Consider the following 18,624-nt stretch of genomic DNA (forward strand, 5'->3'; position numbering starts at 1 on the left):
CTTCTTCTTTCATTCATCTTCTTCTTTTTCTAATTCTTCTTCTTTTTCTTCTTCTGCTTTTTCTTCTTCTTCTTCTTCTAATTATTCTATTCTAATTCTTCTAATTCTTCTTCTTCTAATTCTTCTTCTTCTTCTAAGTCGTCTTCTTCTTCTTCTAAGTCTTTTTCTTCTGTAATTTTTCTTCTTCATCTTATTCTTCTTTTAATTCTAATTCTTATTCTACTTTTAATTCTAATTCTAAATCTAATTGTAATTCTAATTCTAATTCTTCATCTTTAGTTCTTCTTCTTCTGCTACTTCTTCTTCTTCTAAGTCTTTTTCTTCTGTAATTTTTCTTCTTATTATTTTTATTCTTTTAATTCAAATTCGAATTCGAATTCGAATTCAACTTCTTCGTCGTCTTCTTCTTCTTCATCTTCTAATTCTAATTCTTCTTCTAATTCTTCTTCTTCTTCTTCTCCTTCTTCTTCTTCTTCTAAATCTAATTCTAATTCTAATTCTAATTCTAATTCTAATTAATTCTAATTCTTTAATTCATAATGTTCTTCTAATTCTTCTTCTTCCTCTTCTTCTTCTAATATTTATACTAATTCTTCTTATAATTCTTCTTTTTCTTCTTCTTTTTAGTCTTCTTCTTCTTCTTCTTCTTCTAATTCTTCTAATTCTTATATTAATTATAATTCTAATTCTTCTTCTAATTCTTCTTCTTCTAATTCTTCGTCTTCTTCTAAGTCTTTTCTTTTTGTAATTTTTCTTCTTCTTCTTTTAATTCTAATTCTAATTCTAATTCTTATTTTTCTTCTTTAATTCTTCTTCTTCTGCTACTTCTTCTTCTTCTTCTTCTAATTGTTCTTCTCCTTCTTCTTCTTCTTCTTCTTCTTCTTCTTCTTCTTCTTCTTCTTTTAATTCTAATTCTAATTCTAATTCTAATTCTTCTTTCATTCTTCTTTTTCTTCTTCTAATTCTTCTAGTTCTTCTTCTTCTTCTTCTTCTTCTAAGTCTTCTTCTACTGAGTCTTTTTCTTCTGTAATTTTTCTTCTTCTGATTCTTCTTATTCTTCTTTTAATATTAATTCTAATTCTAATTCTAATTTTAATTCGAATTCGAATTCGAATTCGAATTCTTCGTCTTTAATTTTTCTTCTTGTGCTACTTCTTCTTCTTCTAAGTCTTTTTCTTCTGTAATTTTTCTTCTTATTATTATTATTCTTCTTTTAATTCTAATTCTAATTCTAATACTTCTTCTTTAATTCTTCTTCTAATTCTTCTTCTTTGTCTTCGTTTTCATCTTCGTCTTCTTCTTCGTGTTCTACTTCTAATGCTAATGCTAATTCTAATTCTAATTTTAATTCTAATTCTAATTAATTCTAATTCTAATTCTTCTTCTTTCATACATCTTCTTTTTCTAATTCTTCCTCTTCTTCTTCTTCTACTTCTTCTTCTTTTCTTCTTCTTTGTCTTCTTCTTCTTCTTCTTCTTCTTCTTCTTCTTCTTCTTCTTCTTCTAATTCTTCTTCTTCTTCTAATTCTAATGCTAATCCTAATTCTAATTCTTCTTCTAATTCTTCTTCTTCTTCTAATTCTTCTTCTTCTTCTTGTTCTTCTTCTTGTTCTTCTTCTTCTTCTTTCGCCATTTGCCGAGGCGATCGGCTCCGGGGCAGACGCGTTCTGCAGCGGAGCGGGGGATTGGGCCAGGCAGGGCTAGTTTTCCGGCATCGAGCCGACTTCAGGGAGCCGCCAGGACCCAGCAGCCCTCGTGAGGGAGGCTGACGAGGCGAAGGCGGAGCCAGCAGCGCCACCCCCCCCCGCCCGTTCAAAAGCAGCCCCTAGGGAGCGCGAGCGACCAGGAGCGCAGCGAACAGGGCGTGGCGCGTCAGAGGGGAGTGGCGCGGCAGTTCGCGCAGGAAGGGCGGAGAGCAACCGCCTGCCCACACGAACACCTCTTAACGACAGTCGTTAGCTAGGTGATAATGGTCTCCACCAGGCACGGTGGGCTCTCAAGGAGGTCGGTACACACCCAGACTGACTACCCGTTAAAGAATGCAGCGGTTCAGGTCACCGGATGCAGGGAGTGTCAGAGCCTGCTGCTGCCATCGGTGGGAGGCAGAGACGCTGCATGCGTGAGGTGCGAGCAGGTGGATGACCTGATCCGCATGGTGGCGGAGCTCAAGAAGGAGGTGGAGAGGTTGAGGGCCATCAGGGAGTGTGAGCGGGAGATAGACTTGTGGAGTAACTCCCTGCAGGGCCTCAAGGAGAGGTATCGAGGTGAGACACCCCGAATGGGGGTGGACCCCCTGCCCTGTTGCCGTCAGGGAGAGGGAGGGGATCTGGGAGTTGAGGAGGAATGTAGACAGGTCCCTGCTCGACATGGCAGGCGATGCCCTCCCCTTCCGGCCCCACCTTCCCAGGTGCCCTTACGAAACAGGTTTGAGGCCCTGGAGCTTGATAGACCAGCAACTGAGGAAGAGGTAGAAAGTGTTCCCAGGAGGATGCCTAGGGCAAGGAGGTCGACTCCACACCTCAGGACTGCCTCCATCAAGAAAGAAAGAAGGGTGATTGTTGTGGGAGACTCTATCCTTAGGGGAACAGAGGGCCCTATTTGTCGGCCTGACCCTACCCGTAGGGAAGTCTGCTGCCTCCCTGGGGCCAGGGTCAGGGACGTTGCCAGGAAGCTTCCCAACCTGGTACGCCCCTCTGATTATTATCCTCTTCTGATAGTCCAGGCGGGCAGTGACGACATTGAAGACAGAAGCCTGAAGGCAATCAAAAGAGACTTTAGGGGGCTGGGACGGTTACTAGACGGAGCGGGAGTGCAGGTAGTGTTTTCGTTCATCCCTACGTTGACAGGGAGGGGTACGGAGAGGACAAGGAAAGCCCACCTGTTAAACACGTGGCTCCGGGGCTGGTGCCAACGCAGAAATCTCGGGTTTTTCGACCAGGGGGCAGTTTACTCAGCACCTGGTCTGATGGCCGTAGACGGGTCCCTATCCTTTAGGGGAAAAAGGATCCTTGGCCAGGAGCTGGTGGGGCTCATTGATAGGGCTTTAAACTAGGTAAGAAGGGGGATGGGGCTGAAGCAAGGATTGTTGGGGCTGTGCCAGGGGGAGCAATGGCAAGGCCGGAGGATAAGGTAAAGGCCCAGCTGAAGTGCATCTACACCAATGCACGCAGCATGGGTAACAAACAGGAGGAGCTGGAAGCCATCGTGCAGCGGGCAGGCTACGACTTGGTTTCCATCACGGAAATGTGGTGGGACCAGTCTCATGACTGGAGTGCTGCGATGCCTGGCTATAAGCTCTTCAGAAGGGACAGGCAGCACAGAAGGGGTGGCGGTGTGGCTCTCTATATTAGAGAGTCTTTCGATGTTGTAGAACTCGAGGCTAGGAATGACAAGATCGAGTCCCTTTGGGTTAGGATCGGCAGGGACAAGGCTAGTGTCCTGGTCGGGGTCTGCTATAGACCGCCGAACCAGGATGAGGAGATGGATGAGGAGTTCTACAGGCAGCTGACAGAAGTTGCGAAATCTTCAGCGCTTGTACTCGTGGGGGACTTCAACTTCCCTGACATATCCTGGAAGCACAACACAGCCCAGAGAAAGCAGTCTAGGAGGTTTCTGGAGAAAGTGGAAGATAGCTTCCTGACGCAGCTGGTTAGTGAACCTACCAGGGGTGGTGCCCCGCTAGATCTTCTCTTCACAAACAGAGAAGGACTGGTGGAGGATGTGATTGTCGGGAGCTGTCTTGGGCAGAGTGACCACGAAATGGTGGAGTTCACTATTCTTGGCGAGGCCAGGAAGGGAACCAGTAAAACCACTGTATTGGACTTTTGGAGGGCTGACTTTGGGCTGCTCAGGACACTAGTTGGTGGAATCCCTTGGGAGGCGGTTCTGAAGGGCAGAGGGGTCCAGGAAGGCTGGGCGCTCTTCAAGAGGGAAATCCTAATGGCGCAGGAGCGGTCTGTTCCCATGTGCCCAAAGATGAGCCAGTGGGGAAGAAGACCAGCCTGGCTCAACAGAGAACTGTGGCTTGAGCTTAGGAGAAAAAAGAGGGTTTATAATCGTTGGAAAAGTGGGCAGGCCACTAGGGAGGACTATAAGGATGTAGCGAGGCTGTGCAGGGACAAAATTAGGAAGGCCAAAGCTCATCTGGAGCTCAGTCTGGCTACTGCCGTTAAAGATAATAAAAAACGCTTTTATAAATACATCAACACAAAAAGGAGGACTAAGGAGAATCTCCATCCTTTACTGGATGCGGGGGGAAACTTGGTTACAAGAGATGAGGAAAAGGCGGAGGTGCTCAATGCCTTCTTTGCCTCAGTCTTTAGCGGCAATACCGGTTGTTCTCTGGATATCCAGTACCCTGAGCTGGTGGAAGGGCATGGGGAGCAGGATTTGGCCCTCACCATCCACGAAGAACTGGTTGGTGACCTGCTACGGCACTTGGATGTGCACAAGTCGATGGGGCCGGATGGGATCCACCCAAGGGTACTGAGAGAACTGGCAGAGGAGCTGGCCAAGCCCCTATCCATCATTTATCAGCAGTCCTGGCTATCGGGGGAGGTCCCAGCTGACTGGCGGCTAGCAAATGTGACGCCCATCTACAAGAAGGGCCGGAGGGCAGACCCGGGGAACTACAGGCCTGTCAGTTTGACCTCAGTACCAGGGAAGCTCATGGAGCAGATCCTCTTGGGAGTCATCATGCGGCACTTGAAGGGCAAGCAGGCGATCAGGCCCAGTCAGCATGGGTTTATGGAAGGCAGATCCTGCTTGACGAACCTGATCTCCTTCTATGACAAAGTGACGCGCTGGGTGGACGAGGGAAAGGCTGTGGATGTGGTCTACCTTGACTTCAGCAAGGCTTTTGACACCGTCTCCCACAGCATTCTCCTCAAGAAACTGGCTGCTCTTGGCTTGGACTGGCACATGCTTCGTTGGGTTAGAAACTGGCTGGATAGCCGGGCCCAAAGAGTTGTGGTAAATGGAGTCAAGTCCAGTTGGAGGCCAGTCACTAGTGGCGTCCCCCAGGGCTCGGTGCTGGGGCCGGTCCTCTTTAACATCTTCATCAATGATCTGGACGAGGGCATTGAGTGCACCCTCAGTAAGTTTGCAGATGACACCAAGTTAGGTGCGTGTGTCGATCTGCTCGAGGGTAGGAAGGCTCTGCAGGAGGATCTGGATAGGCTGCACCGATGGGCTGAGGTCAACTGCATGAGGTTCAACAAGGCCAAGTGCCAGGTCCTGCACCTGGGGCGCAATAACCCCAAGCAGAGCTACAGGCTGGGAGATGAGTGGTTGGAGAACTGCCAGGCAGAGAAGGACCTGGGAGTGATGGTGGACAGTCGGCTGAATATGAGCCAGCAGTGTGCTCAGGTGGCCAAGAAGGCCAACGGCATCCTGGCTTGTATCAGAAACAGTGTGACCAGCAGGGCTAGGGAGGTGATCGTCCCCCTGTACTCGGCTCTGGTGAGGCCGCACCTCGAGTACTGTGTTCAGTTTTGGGCCCCTCGCTACAAGAAGGACATCGAGGTGCTTGAGCGGGTCCAAAGAAGGGCGACGAAGCTGGTGAGGGGCCTGGAGAACAAGTCCTACGAGGAGCGGCTGAAGGAGCTGGGGTTGTTCAGCCTGGAGAAGAGGAGGCTCAGGGGCGACCTTATCGCTCTCTACAGATACCTTAAAGGAGGCTGTAGAGAGGTGGGGGTTGGCCTGTTCTCCCACGTGCCTGGTGACAGGACTAGGGGGAATGGGCTAAAGTTGCGCCAGGGGAGTTTTAGGTTAGACGTTAGGAAGAACTTCTTTACTGAAAGGGTTGTTAGGCACTGGAACAGGCTGCCCAGGGAGGTGGTGGAGTCACCATCCCTGGAAGTCTTCAAAAGACGTTTAGATGTAGAGCTTAGGGATATGGTTTAGTGGGGACTGTTAGTGTTAGGTTAGAGGTTGGACTCGATGATCTTGAGGTCTCTTTCAACCTAGAAATTCTGTGATTCTGTGATTCTTCTTCTTCATCTTCATCTTCTTCATCTTTATCTTCTTCTTCTTCTTCTAATTCTAATTAATTCTAATTCTAATTCTAATAATACTTCTAATTCTAATTCTAATACTAATTCTAATTCTTCTTCTTTAATTCTTCTTCTAATTCTTCTTCTTCTTCTTCTTCCTCTTCTTCTTCTTCTAATTCTAATTAATTCTAATTCTATTTCTTATTATAATTCTTATTATAATTATAATTATAATTCTTTAATGCTTTTTCTTCTAATTCTTCTTCTTCAAGTCTTTTTCTTCTTGTAATTTTCTTCTTCTTCTTCTTCTTCTTATAATTCTCATTATCCTTCTTCTAATTCTTCTTCTTCTTCTAATTATTCTTCTTTTTCTTGTTCTTCTTCTTCTAATTCTTTTTCTTCTTCTTCTTTTTCTTGTTCTTCTAATTCTTCTTCTTCTTCTTCTTCATCCTCTTCTTCTTATTCTTCTTTTAATTCTTCTTCTAATTCTTCTTTTTCTAATTCTTCTTCTTCTTCTTCTAAGTCTTTTTCTTCTTGTAATTTTTCTTCTTCTTCTCCTTCTTATAATTCTAATTCTAATACTTTAATTCATCTTCTTCTAATCCTTCTTCTTCTAATTCTTCTTCTTGTAATTTTTCTTCTTCTTCTTCTTCTTCTACTTCTTCTTCTAATTCTTCTTCTTCTTCATCTTCTAATTCTAATTCTAATTCTTTATTTCTTCTTCTTATAAATCTTCTAATTCTTATTCTTCTTCTTCTTATTCTTCATCTTCTTCTAATTCTAATTCTGATTCTAATTCCGATTCTAATTCTGATTCTAATTCTAATTAATTCTAATTCTAATTCTTTAATTCATCTTCTTCTTCTTCTAATTCTTCTTCTTCTTCTTTTTCTAATTATTCTTCTTCTTTTTCTAATTCTAATTATTCTTCTTCTTTTTCTAATTCTAATTCTTCTTCTTCTTCATCTTTGTTTTCTTAGACTTCTTCATTTCTTCTTCTTCTTCTTCTTCTTCATTTCTTCTTCTTCTTCTTCTTCTTCTTCATTTTCTTAAACTTCTTTGTTCCTTCTTCTTCTTCATCTTCTTCTTCATCTTTCTTTTCTTAATCTTCTTCGTTTCTTCTTCGTTGTTATGGTCTTCTTCTTCTTCTTCTTTGTTTTCTGCATCTTTTTCGTTACTTATTCATCGTTACCATCTTCTTCTTCTTCGTCTTCATTTTCTTAATCTTCATCATTTCTTCTTCGTTGTTATACTCTTCTTCTTCTTCTTCTTTTTCTTAATCTTTTCATTTCTTCTTTTTCTTAATCTTTTCATTTCTTCTTCGTCTTTTTGTCGTCGTCGTCGTCTTCTTCTTCTTTTCTTCTTCTTCTTCCTCTTCTTCTTCATTTCTTCTTCTTCTTTGTTTTCTTAATCTTCTTTGTTTCTTCTTCAATGTTATGGTATTCTTCTCCTTCTCCTTCATTTTCATAATCTTTATTCTATCTACTTTTTCGTTATTTTCTTCTTCTTCTGCTTCATCTTTGTTTTCTTAATCTTCTTTCTTTCTTCTGTGTCGTTATTTTCTTCTTCTTTTTCTTCTTCTTATACTTCTACTTTTTCTTCTTCTTCTTCTTCTTCTTCATTTTCTTAATCTTCTTGGTTTCTTCTTCGTCATTATTATCTTCTTCTTCACCTTATTCTTGATCTTCTTCTAATTATTATTCTTCTTCGTCTTCTTCTTCCTCTTCTTCTTCGTTTTCTTCTTTTTCTTTTCTTCTTCATCATTATCATCTTCTGCTTGTTCTTCTTCATTCTCTTAATCTTCTTTGTTTCTTCTTTGTAGTTTTCTTCTTCTTTTCTTCATCTTCTTCTTCTTCTTTTTCTTTCTCTTTTTCTTCTTTTTCTTCTTCTTCAACTTCGTTACCTTAGTCTTCTTCATTTCTTCTTTTTCTTCTTCATCTTCATTTTCTTAATCATCTTCGTTTCTTCTCCGTCCTTATCGTCTTCTTCTTATCTTCTTTTTCTTCTTCTTCATCTTCTTCTTCTTCTTCGTTTTCTTAATCTTCTTCGTTTCTTCTTCATTGTTACCATCTTCTTCTTCTTCTTCTTCTTCTTCTTCTTCATCTTTGTTTTCTTAATCTTCTTCTTTTCTTCTTCGTCGTCATCGTCTTCTTCTTCTTCTATTTCTTCTTCTTCTTGATCTATGTCTTCTTCTTCATCTTCATTTTTTTTATCTTCTTCGTTTCTTCTTTGTCGTTATCATCTTCTTCTTCTTTCTAAATCTTCTGCATTTCTGCTTCGTCATTACCGTCTTCTTCTTCTTCTTCTTCTTCGTTTTCTTAGTCTTCTTCATTTCTTTTTTGTCATCATCTTCTTCTTCGTCTTTGTTTTCTTAGTATTCTTCATTTCTTCTTCTTCTTCTTCTTCATCATCTCTGTTTTCTTAGTCTTCTTTGTTTCTTCTCATTTTCTTCAATGCTTTCTTAGTCTTCTTCTCCTTCTTCTTCTTCTTCTTTCTTCTTCTTCTTCTTCTTCTTCTTCTTCTTCTTTGTCATCGTCTTCTTCGTCTCCTTCTTCTTCTTCTTCTTCGTTTTCTTAATCTTCTTTGTTTCTTCTTCGTCGTCATCTTCTTTGTCTTTTGCTTCTTCTTCTTCTTCGTTTTCTTAATCTTTTTCTTTTCTTCTTCGTCATCATCATCATCGTCTTCATCGTCTTCGTCTTCTTCTTCTTCTTCATTTTCTTACTCTTCGTTTCTTCTTTATCATCGTCATCATCGTCTTCGTCTTCTTCTTCTTCTTTGTTTTCTTAATCTTCTTTGTTTCTTCTTCGTCGTCGTCATTGTGGTGTAATTGCCTGAAGTAACTAGGAAAATAAAACTGACATTCACATTTTTAAGGAAAAGGTACAGCATTGAAGAGGCTTTCAGGGTAGGACATAACTGCATTACCTGAGCGTTCCCTAGGCTCCCAACCTTAGATGCTATCGCGCTGGGGAAACTTGGTGTGCTAGCTCTAAGGAACAGCACGGAGCATAGAGTGGAGTGGAGACACCACGGCTAGGCTCTGTAATCAGGTGGGGCCTCGATTGTTCTTGTGCACAAAGCTGCACTTTTTGCCACCCTAAGCCAAAGACCTGTCATGTTTTGACAAATGCTGTACCCTAGTGTACTTTTTGCTCATTATAATATCATTATAATACCAAAACACACCTCCATCCCAAAAGCTACCCGCCTCCAAGGTGCGACCACCCCTCACTGAGCATGCGCTCTGAATTTCTCGGAGCCTATTACTTTAAACGGAGACGGGAAAACTTTACACCAATCATACCTAAGATATGCTTGACTAAAGCCACTCAAGCTCCACCTAAAAGATAGAAAATAATATAAATTGGCCCAAGAGAGAGGGGATGTTAGGGAAGATACCATCGTCAGGGGAGATACCATCCCGAGGACATACAACATCCTTAGGACCTCCTGACTCCTGGGATCAGTCGACGGGCTGAGCCTCTCTTCCCCCCCCATTGGGACGCCTTTGGGTGAGATCTGAATACTTGCTTATAAATCTCTATAGAGTCTTTGATCCTTTTAGCACGTTTATTTCTAGGCTGCGCACCTGTGACACCTGTAACACCTGTAACATCTATAACATCTGTAACATCTATAACATCTGTAACATCTATAACACCTGTAACATCTGTAACACCTACAACACCTATAACACCTGTAACATCTGTAACACCTATAACACCTGTGTATTTCATGCATACTAGCTTGCTTTTGCAGATAGTCACTATCACCGGCAATCCAAAAGAACCTGATTATCTGTTGCTGTAATAAACCATACTTGATTGCATTGTGATAACTCTCATTAAGTGCAACTAGGGTGAGGGTGGTTATCCGTGATAGTTCAGTGTTCTGAATCCAACCAGACCCCCAGACAGTTAATGCGTTTTTGGTGAATGTCTGACTGGACCACCAGACGGTTAATGTGTTTTTGGTGAATGTCCGACTGGTTCAGTACTCTGAATCTGACCGGGCCCGAAACAATTAATCAGCTACACCCCTTAACGCGACAGTTATCTTCTTCATTGTCTTCATCTTCTTCTTCTTCTTCTTCCTCGTTTTCTTAATCTTCTTCATTTCTTCTTTGTCGTCTTCGTCTTCTTCTTATTATTATTTTTTTCTTCTTCTTCATTTTCTTAATCTTCTTTGTTTCTTCTTCGTCATCGTCGTCTTTGTCTTCTTCGTTTTCTTAATCTTCTTCATTTCTTCTTCGTTGTCATCTTCATCTTCTTCGTTTTCTTAGTCTTCCATTTTTTTCTTCTTCTTCTAATTCTTCTTCTTCTTCATTTTCTTAGTCTTCTACGTTCTTCTACATCTTCTTCTTCTTCTTCTAATTCTTCTGTTTCTTCTTCTTCTTTGTTTCCTTAGTCTTCTTCGTTTCTTCTTTTTCATCTTCTTCTTCTTCTTCTTCTTTGTCTTCTTCTTCTTCCTCTTCTTCTTCGTTTTCTTAGTCTTCTTCATTTCTTCTTCCTCGTTGTCCTCTTCATCTTCGTCTTCATCTTCGTCTTCATCTTCTTCCTCTTCTTCTTCGTTTTCTTAGTCTTCTTCATTTCTTCTTCTGTCATTGTAAAGCAATCTAGTAGTAGGTGCCTGTATTGCACGCAGCTCTTCCTCAGGTGAGCAGTTATTATAGCAGTTTTACAGATAGTATGGTGATGTTACTTTGTTTGTTTGCTTTGTGGTTCTGGGTTCCTTATGATTTTTGCAGAATTACGGGGCTTTCTGTGAGTCTTTGCCTGTATGTCAAATCTTATCAAAGTTACAACCTTGCTGTTAAAGTGATTGAGCAGGGTTTAGGAGAAATGTATGATGGAGGCTCCCTGTGTGAGCATGTATCTGAAAATGGCAGCAGTGGTTATGTAAGGGGTAGTCTGTTTCAGGTTTAGGGACAGTTTGTTATATTTCTGGATCTTTTGCCTGTGGGTTTGCTGTCTGTCGAGTCTTTAGACCTTGCAGCCTTCTAGGCTTTAACTGCTTGGAATTCACATATTAGAGGTATGATTATGAGGGTTTTCTAGGTACCTTGTTTTTGGGAAACCGTGGGATTCCTTGACCGCATAAGTGCAGTACTGCCTAGAGAGTGAGCAGGCTCACCTTCTTCATCTCTAAAGAATAAGTCTGTTCGGGCACATTTTAGGGCGGCGCCGCCCAGGCACATTTTAGCGCGGCACCTGTCATCAGTAGCAGTCAGCATAGCAGAAGAGGTGGGTGTCAGGGCTGGCATGCTAGTGAATGCTGGTTCTCTGTTTTTGCAAGTGATGATGAACCTGTTTAAACTAATTCTATTTGAAAAAGTTCCAGTTACTTGCTGGGTCGTATTGTCCTTTCAATATTCAAAGCTGCAGCAAAAGCATGGGGATTGTTGCTTCTAGAAACACCTCAGGTCTCTTGTCTGCTCTCTGCATGTTGTTCAGGTAAAGCAGATTGTAAAAAAAAAAAAACAAAGAAATGAAAAACAGCTGCTACTGCTCCTGCTCTCTTCCTACTTCCTTGTGCTTTGGCCCTCCCCTTTTCCAGGTGATTGGGTTTGGGTGCTGGGCGGGGCCAAAAGGTACATGAGACCCAGGCATGCCATCAGAGAGCTCCTTCTGCCTGGGCTGCTCTTTGGGGTAAGTGCTTTGATTTTCCTTCACTCAGTTGCAGGGTTCTCTAGGCAGGCTGGATTTCTGGATTTCTAAGTGCTTGGGATTCACTTGATAGGATATTTAGTAGAGGCTGCTGGCTCACTGTTTTTTGGGATGGTGGGATTCTCTTCTGTTTTTGAGCTATACTTGAATCTCTAGATGGATCAATCCACTTCTGTAACTCTCCAGAGGACTAAAACAAGCTTGATGCAGGATTACCAAGAAACTGAGCACGGTTGCATCAGTCATCTCTTTCATCTGCCAAGGGTGAGTCTGTGACTACCCCTGCTGGGGCTGCTCTGTCTGCATGTCTCTTTGGCATTTATGGAGCTCAGTTTTTTTTCTTTGTGTGTGTTTATGTTCTAACTTTTTAGGTGTTTTTTTTTTGTTGTTGTTGTTGTTTGTTTTTTTTTTTGAGGGGTGAATAGTGTGTGTACTGAGCGTGGTTGGCAGGAGGAGGTGGGGAGCTGCTCAGGACTGGTAGATTTTGTTTCTGGGATCGTGCGGCATCCTTCCTGTGCGATGCGACCGATTGTTGGGCAGGAACGTTTCATTACTCACAGCATGTCCTGTGTTTTGAGTAATGTAGCTTGTGTAGTGTGTGTCATTTGGCCTGGGCAGAGTTTGCTGTGGTTCTGTGAGCGAAGAATCTCAATTAGAGCTGGTGAGCAGCTGAAGTACCGGAGCTGGGAAGAAAGAGGTATTGCAGCAGGTACGCTGTGGCTGTGAGGTGCCTCAGAACGCTCTTTTCTCTTGTCTTTGCAGGTGCTTTGTGCAGTCGTGGACAGGGAAGGGAAATCCTCATGTCACGAAGCTCTGAGGGAAGGTTAATGTTGTCAGCCTGGTCATCCCTTATCCGAAGTGAAGGGAAGACAGTCAGGTATTTCCCTCTGAGGGTCCGAGGTGAGGCTGTTTGGGATAGAGGAGCAGTGTGGCAGGTGGGTGCTTGCAAGCACAGTGGTCATTTTGTCCTTTTGTGTTCCCAGGTAGTGTGGGTGATGCTGGCTGCTCCTTTCAAGCTTGGACCTAATTTGCAGGTACAGAGGCAAGTGGCCTGCTGTTTTGAAAGGATAAAACTAAAGATGGGGTTGCTTATGTTGTTGAGGGATGGGTGCTACTGCTGGCAGCTGAATGTTTATCTTCTGCCTGTCTTTCTCCTTTGTTCAGGCTGAAATGCACTGCACAGTGCAAGACGTCTCGACCCAGGCTGCCTCTGGAGTGACTCTGGTGCGTGGTGAGCAGAGGTAGCTGTTAATTTTGGGGGTGTGGTTGTCACTGCAGTTATTTTCCTACATCTAATAGAGTAAAATTCCAGTTTACCTTTTAGAGGTGTTAAGTGGGGAAAGAGAACAGATGGAAGCATCTGCCACGTGGGGCAGGCGAGCGGCTGAAGTACAGGAGGGGATGAGAGTACGTGATTTTTTCCTGCAGGTGGAATGGAATTGATTTTGTTGGTGTATAATCTGTTCTGCTCCTAGATTTTTCTTTCAATGTAAAGAAAAGTTTGAGCTAATTCCAGTTAAGAAAGTTCCAGTTACTTGCTGGGTCGTATTGTCCTTTTAATATTCAAAGCTGCAGCAAAAGCATGGGGATTTCTGCTTCTAGAAACACCCCAGTTCTCTTGTCTGCACTCTGCATTCTGTTGAGCAAAGGCAGATTTAAAAAAAAAAAAAAAAAAAAAACAACAACAACCAAACACCATTGGGTGATGTGTTGTGAATGCAACGATCATTTAATCCCTTTGTTTTCCCAAGTAGTGTGGATGATACCGGCTGCACTGTTGGAGCTTGGACTCGGAGAGGAACAGGTGAGCACAATCGTATGTTGCATCAGTAGTAGTCAGCATTGTGGAGAAGGTGGGCATCAGGGCTGGCATGCTAGTGAATGCTGGTACTCTGTTTTTGCAGCTGATGATGAGCCTGGCAATTGAGTAAGATGACAATCAGTGCCTGTGCATTTCTTGAGGCGGAGGGAATTGACCATCCAGCAATCTGAGAGCTAAACTGGGGGGCACCTGGTATTTGCATATCTGGGGTGGCTAATGGGAGCTGGGAGCCAGAGCAGCATGGAGCCAGCTAGCTGAAGATACTTGGTGCCACTGTGAGGTTGGTTCAGGCTGGGTCATGTTCAGGGTGCTTGTGGCTGGGTCACCAGGCTAATAGAAGCAGCGGGATTATTTTGTAGTGGGAGTGCGTGCGCCAGGCAGGACAGTTTCCTTCTGTTCGTCTGTCCTGTAGTGTTGCTTCTGCAGCATCTGTTCTGTGCTTCTCGGGTCCTGATATCCTCCTAGTTTTTTACACTGGACTGACTAGACAGGCAACTTGGTAGCTGTGCTGAAGGGCCTCAATGCTTGTTTTGTCATCATGGCTCTGATCTGAGCACTTCTTGTCTTGCAGTCGCTGCTTGAAGTGCAGATCTCTTTCAGGTCTTGTGCATCACATTCGGTTGGAGATCATATCTGTTTCCATCCTCAGTCTTGCAGAAGTCATCTGGGCTGCATCAGGAGCTCTTGCTTGGGAATTAGGCTAGATCTTAGGAAGATCTAGCTAGATTTAGGCTAGATCTTAGGAAGAACTTCTTTGCCAAAAGGGTTGTTAGACACTGGAACAGGCTGCCCAGGGAAGCAGTGGAGTCACCATCCCTGGAAGTCTTTAAAAGACGTTTAGATGTAGAGCTTAGGGATATGGTTTAGTGGGGACTGTTAGTGTTAGGTCAGAGGTTGGACTTGATGATCTTGAGGTCTCTTCCAACCTAGAAATTCCGTGATTCTGTGATTCCCTAAGTGTCTTCTTACAGGGTTTTCACTCCCCATCCTTCTGGGCTCTTGTCTTGAAGGCAGGCTTTTTATGCCTCCATCATTCCAGTTCTGGCAGTTGCTTCCAGTCGTGTGTTGTGACATTTGAATCTCTCCTTGGGTCTGCTGCAGAGCACCTGTTCTGACTTGCTGTTGCCATTGGGCTTTCCCCTGGGGGTCACTTTTTCTTGTGCCTTGTGTTCTGTGTTTTGTTTGTAGTGTGCCTGTTTGTGTGTTTGGTCTGGAGCTGTCCTGCCTGGCAGGACATTTTTAGCTTATGTTGTTTGCAGAGCAAGATGGATACCCTTCGCAGTCACCTTGTGCTACTTGACCATTCTGCTCCAATCCAGCTCACAAGCAGCCTGCCCTTCTCGTGCTGCTTTTCAGATTGCAGCTTGGCCCCTCTGAGCCTGTGCGAGACACCTGTTTCTACTTCAAAATGCATCAGTCCATAGATTCTGAACCACCGAAAAGAACCCTGCAACTGACGGAAGGAAAAACAAAGCACTTACCCCAAAGAGCAGCCCAGGTAGAAGGAGCTCTCTGGCATACCTGCAACTGAATTACTAATAGGTCCCACCTGGAACCTGAAGCCAATCACCTGGGAAAGTGCAGGGGGAAAGCACAAAAAAAGCAGAAAGAGGAGGAGCAGTAGCTGTGGTTTCTTTACTCATTTATATGGCTTAGCTCAACAGCATGCAGAGTGCAGACAAGAGAACTGATATGTTTCTAGAAGCAGACTAACACAGTCCACAAAAAAAATCAGGGTCCCCACTGCCATCCACTCACCCTCATGCTTCATTCAAGTTTCTGTGCCTATGCCCTGGGCTACAAGAAACAAAGACAGAAGGTCATATCCACAATGGACACGCAAACAGTACAGCTCCTTGCAGAGGACTCAAACACAGAGACCAGAGCCAGATTTAAAAAAAAAAAAAAAAACACCCTGAATTCCACAAATGCCAAAAGGCCAGGAATGCACAGCAGCCCCAACAGAGGTAGTCAAAGGCTTATCTTTTACAGACAAAAAAGGTGACCCTGCTCAGTCTCTTGGTCATACTGCACCTACAAGGTCAAGCCTCTTGTAGCATGTAAGCAAGCCGGTTTTAGTCCTCTGGAGAGTTACACAAGTGGGTTGATTCATCTAGATATTAAAATACAGCTCAAAAACAGGAGTGTATCCCGCCATTCCAAAAAACAGCGAGCCAGCAGCCTCTACTAAATATCCCTCTATTAAGTGAATCCCAAGCACTTAAAATCTAGAAATCCATACACTCCAGCCTGCCTAGAGAACCCTGCAACTGACTGAAGGAAAATCAAAGCACTTACCCCAAAGAGCAGCCCAGGCAGAAGGAGCTCTGATGGCATGCCTGGGTCTCATGTACCTTTTGGCCCCGCCCAGCACCCAAACCCAATCATGTGGTAAAGGGGATAGGCAAAGCACAAGAAAGTAGGAAGAGAGAAGGCCCAGCAGCAGCTGTGTTTTTTTTTGTTTTTTTTTTTTGTTTGTTTGTTTGTTTCTTTTTGTTTGCTTTTTTTAAATCTGCTTTAGCTCAAAAGCATGCAGGGAGCAGACAAGAGACCTGGGGTGTTTCTAGAAGCAGAAATCCCCGTGCTTTTGCTGCAGTTTTTAATGTTGAACTGATATCACCAAGCAAGTAACTGAAACTTCTTCAGCTGTAATTAGTTTAAACAGGCTCACCATCATCTGCAAACACAAAGAACCAGCATTCACTAGCCTTAACCCCTAACTGTAACCCCAACCCTCACCCTAAACCCTAACCCTAGCCCCAGCCATAGCCCCTAACTCCAACCCTAGTTCCTGAGAACTTTATTACTCGGCATGCTCTGGGCACCCAACATGGCCTCCCGGAAGTCCGGAGTCCAAGAACTACATTTCCCGGTATGCTCTGGGCACCCAACATGGCCTCCTGGACGCATGGTGCCGGAAAACTACACCTACCAGCATTCCCTGGAGAGCCGGCACGGCCAATCAGAGAACCCTAGCCCTTACCGCCCTTACACAAAAAAGCCTCAAGCCCTAACCCTAAAAATCCTCGAAACCCCTACAGACCTAACCCAAACTATTTACCACACTAAACCCCTGAAGACCTATGCCTAAAACCCGTAACCCAATAAATTAACACACTCAAATCCCAAGCCCAAAAAAATAGGACACTCAAAACCCAAACCCAAAAAACGAGGATGCTCCAAACACTAACCCAAAATATTAGGATGCTCCAAACCCTAACCCAAAACATTAGGACACTCAAAACCCAAACCCAACCCAAAACATTAGGACACTCAAAACCCTAACCCAAAAAAATAGGACACTCAAAACCCTAACCCTGGAGAACCTAACCTGAAAACAAAAATTAAGATCTTAAAACCCTAACCCTAAATAACTGACCAAAAATAAAACCCTAAGACCCTAACCCTAAAAAACCTATCAACACTTCAACACAAAAAACTCTAAAACCCTAACATGCTAACCCTGAAACCCTTAAAACCCTAACCCCCAAATTCCTAAAATCCTAACCGTTAAAACTCCAACCCTAAAAACCTTAAAATCCTAAACATAAACCCTGAGAATGCTGACCCTGAAACCCAACCCTAGTGCCCTATCTCTAAAACCTTAAAACCGTGAATCAATCATCAATCTGTAGCTAATAACATAGGCTCAGGAGAGATCTCAGTACAGGAGCATTTTCATTCGAGATTACAATGGCGGGCATCCCACAAGCAGGAGGGCGCCTACTAATTCCATACACGGTTTATATACTTTTTTTTTTTTTTCCCTCCCAAGGACCGGGACCCTCCCCTGTTTCCCCATTAACTGTGCAATCCAGGTTCATGCTCTATCTGGTGCTTCACAGAAAATACACAGCTGCTGGCCTGTTACAAGTCATATTTCTTTTGAGGCTTTTACTCTTTGAGGTGGTAATGTTTCTTACACCATTATTTCCACCTAATGGCGGTAAGGATTCTGGTTGTCTGCATTTTTCAAGGTTGTCTGTTGTAATAAATGACCAAGTCCCAAATAGGATTACAATCAAAGTTTACAATATTAAATGAATAGAGGTAAGCAAACAGCGCTGGGTGCGCCAGGAGTCTCTGCTCCACCCATACGCACACAAGTTACATCAGGCAGCTGGTTTTTATGCTCCTAGGCTAATACATATTCATTACTACTTCTAGAAAAGGAGGGTTATTATAATTAGTTCCTGGAAATCCAAACCCGCCCACTGTCGCATGCGTTATCAGTCTCTGGTGGTCCCTCTGGGGGTCTCTCGTACTGAAGGCTCATAGTCTTCCTCCCAGGCTTTTCCCTTGTCCTTCTCCTTTGTCCATCTTGGCTGGATGTCAGAGGCTTGCATAGTGCCCCATGCAATAGTCATAACAGTTAGCAGTTATTCTGAAACCCCTTTGTTCTCTTATCCCCTATTGACCCGAATTGCTGGACCATTCCTTTGCAAGATGAGAAGAAGCAAAGAGAGCAGGAGGAACAGCAGCCCTGTTTTTGGTCTGGCTTAGTTCAACAGGGTGCAGCACAAGCAACCAGGCTGTTTCTCTTCAAAGACTTGCCTTAGCATTGGTGAAGCAAACTGACCAGGCTGACAACCCTCTCACCTTTTTGCACCACTCTACAACATGGGGACTTCACCTCTCCAAGGCTGCACGAGGGAAGGGCAGAAACAAGAAAAAAAGCACATCCTGAGGCACCTCATAACCACAGCCTACCTACTGCAATACTTATATCTCTCTTCCCAGCTGCTTTACCTCTGCCGCTCTCCATCTCCAAACCACATTCTTTTTAACTGCCATGCAGAGTGGCAGTCCTCCGGGCACCATAGAGCGGCACCATATTTTTATTTTTTTTATTATTATTTTTTAATTTCAAAACAGCAGTCCGCTTCCCTCTGGAGATGGACAGTAGGTCCAGCCAGTCACAGAGTTGCCAACACAGAGCTTCACAGTTCCAGAAGGCACTCTTTCCTTTGACCGATTCCTTATAAATGTTATCTACCACTGGCAAAAGCAATAAACAGACTGCAAACATGCACTGCCATGTTTGACAAACTTTATGTTTTTAATTTTATTATTTCAAAAGAGCAGTCCACTTGCCTCTATATCTGTGAAGTAAATCAAACCAGTCACTAAGTTGCTGAACAAGA

Source organism: Anas acuta, chromosome 21, assembly GCF_963932015.1.
Source record: "Anas acuta chromosome 21, bAnaAcu1.1, whole genome shotgun sequence".
Classification (NCBI taxonomy): Eukaryota; Metazoa; Chordata; class Aves; order Anseriformes; family Anatidae; genus Anas; species Anas acuta.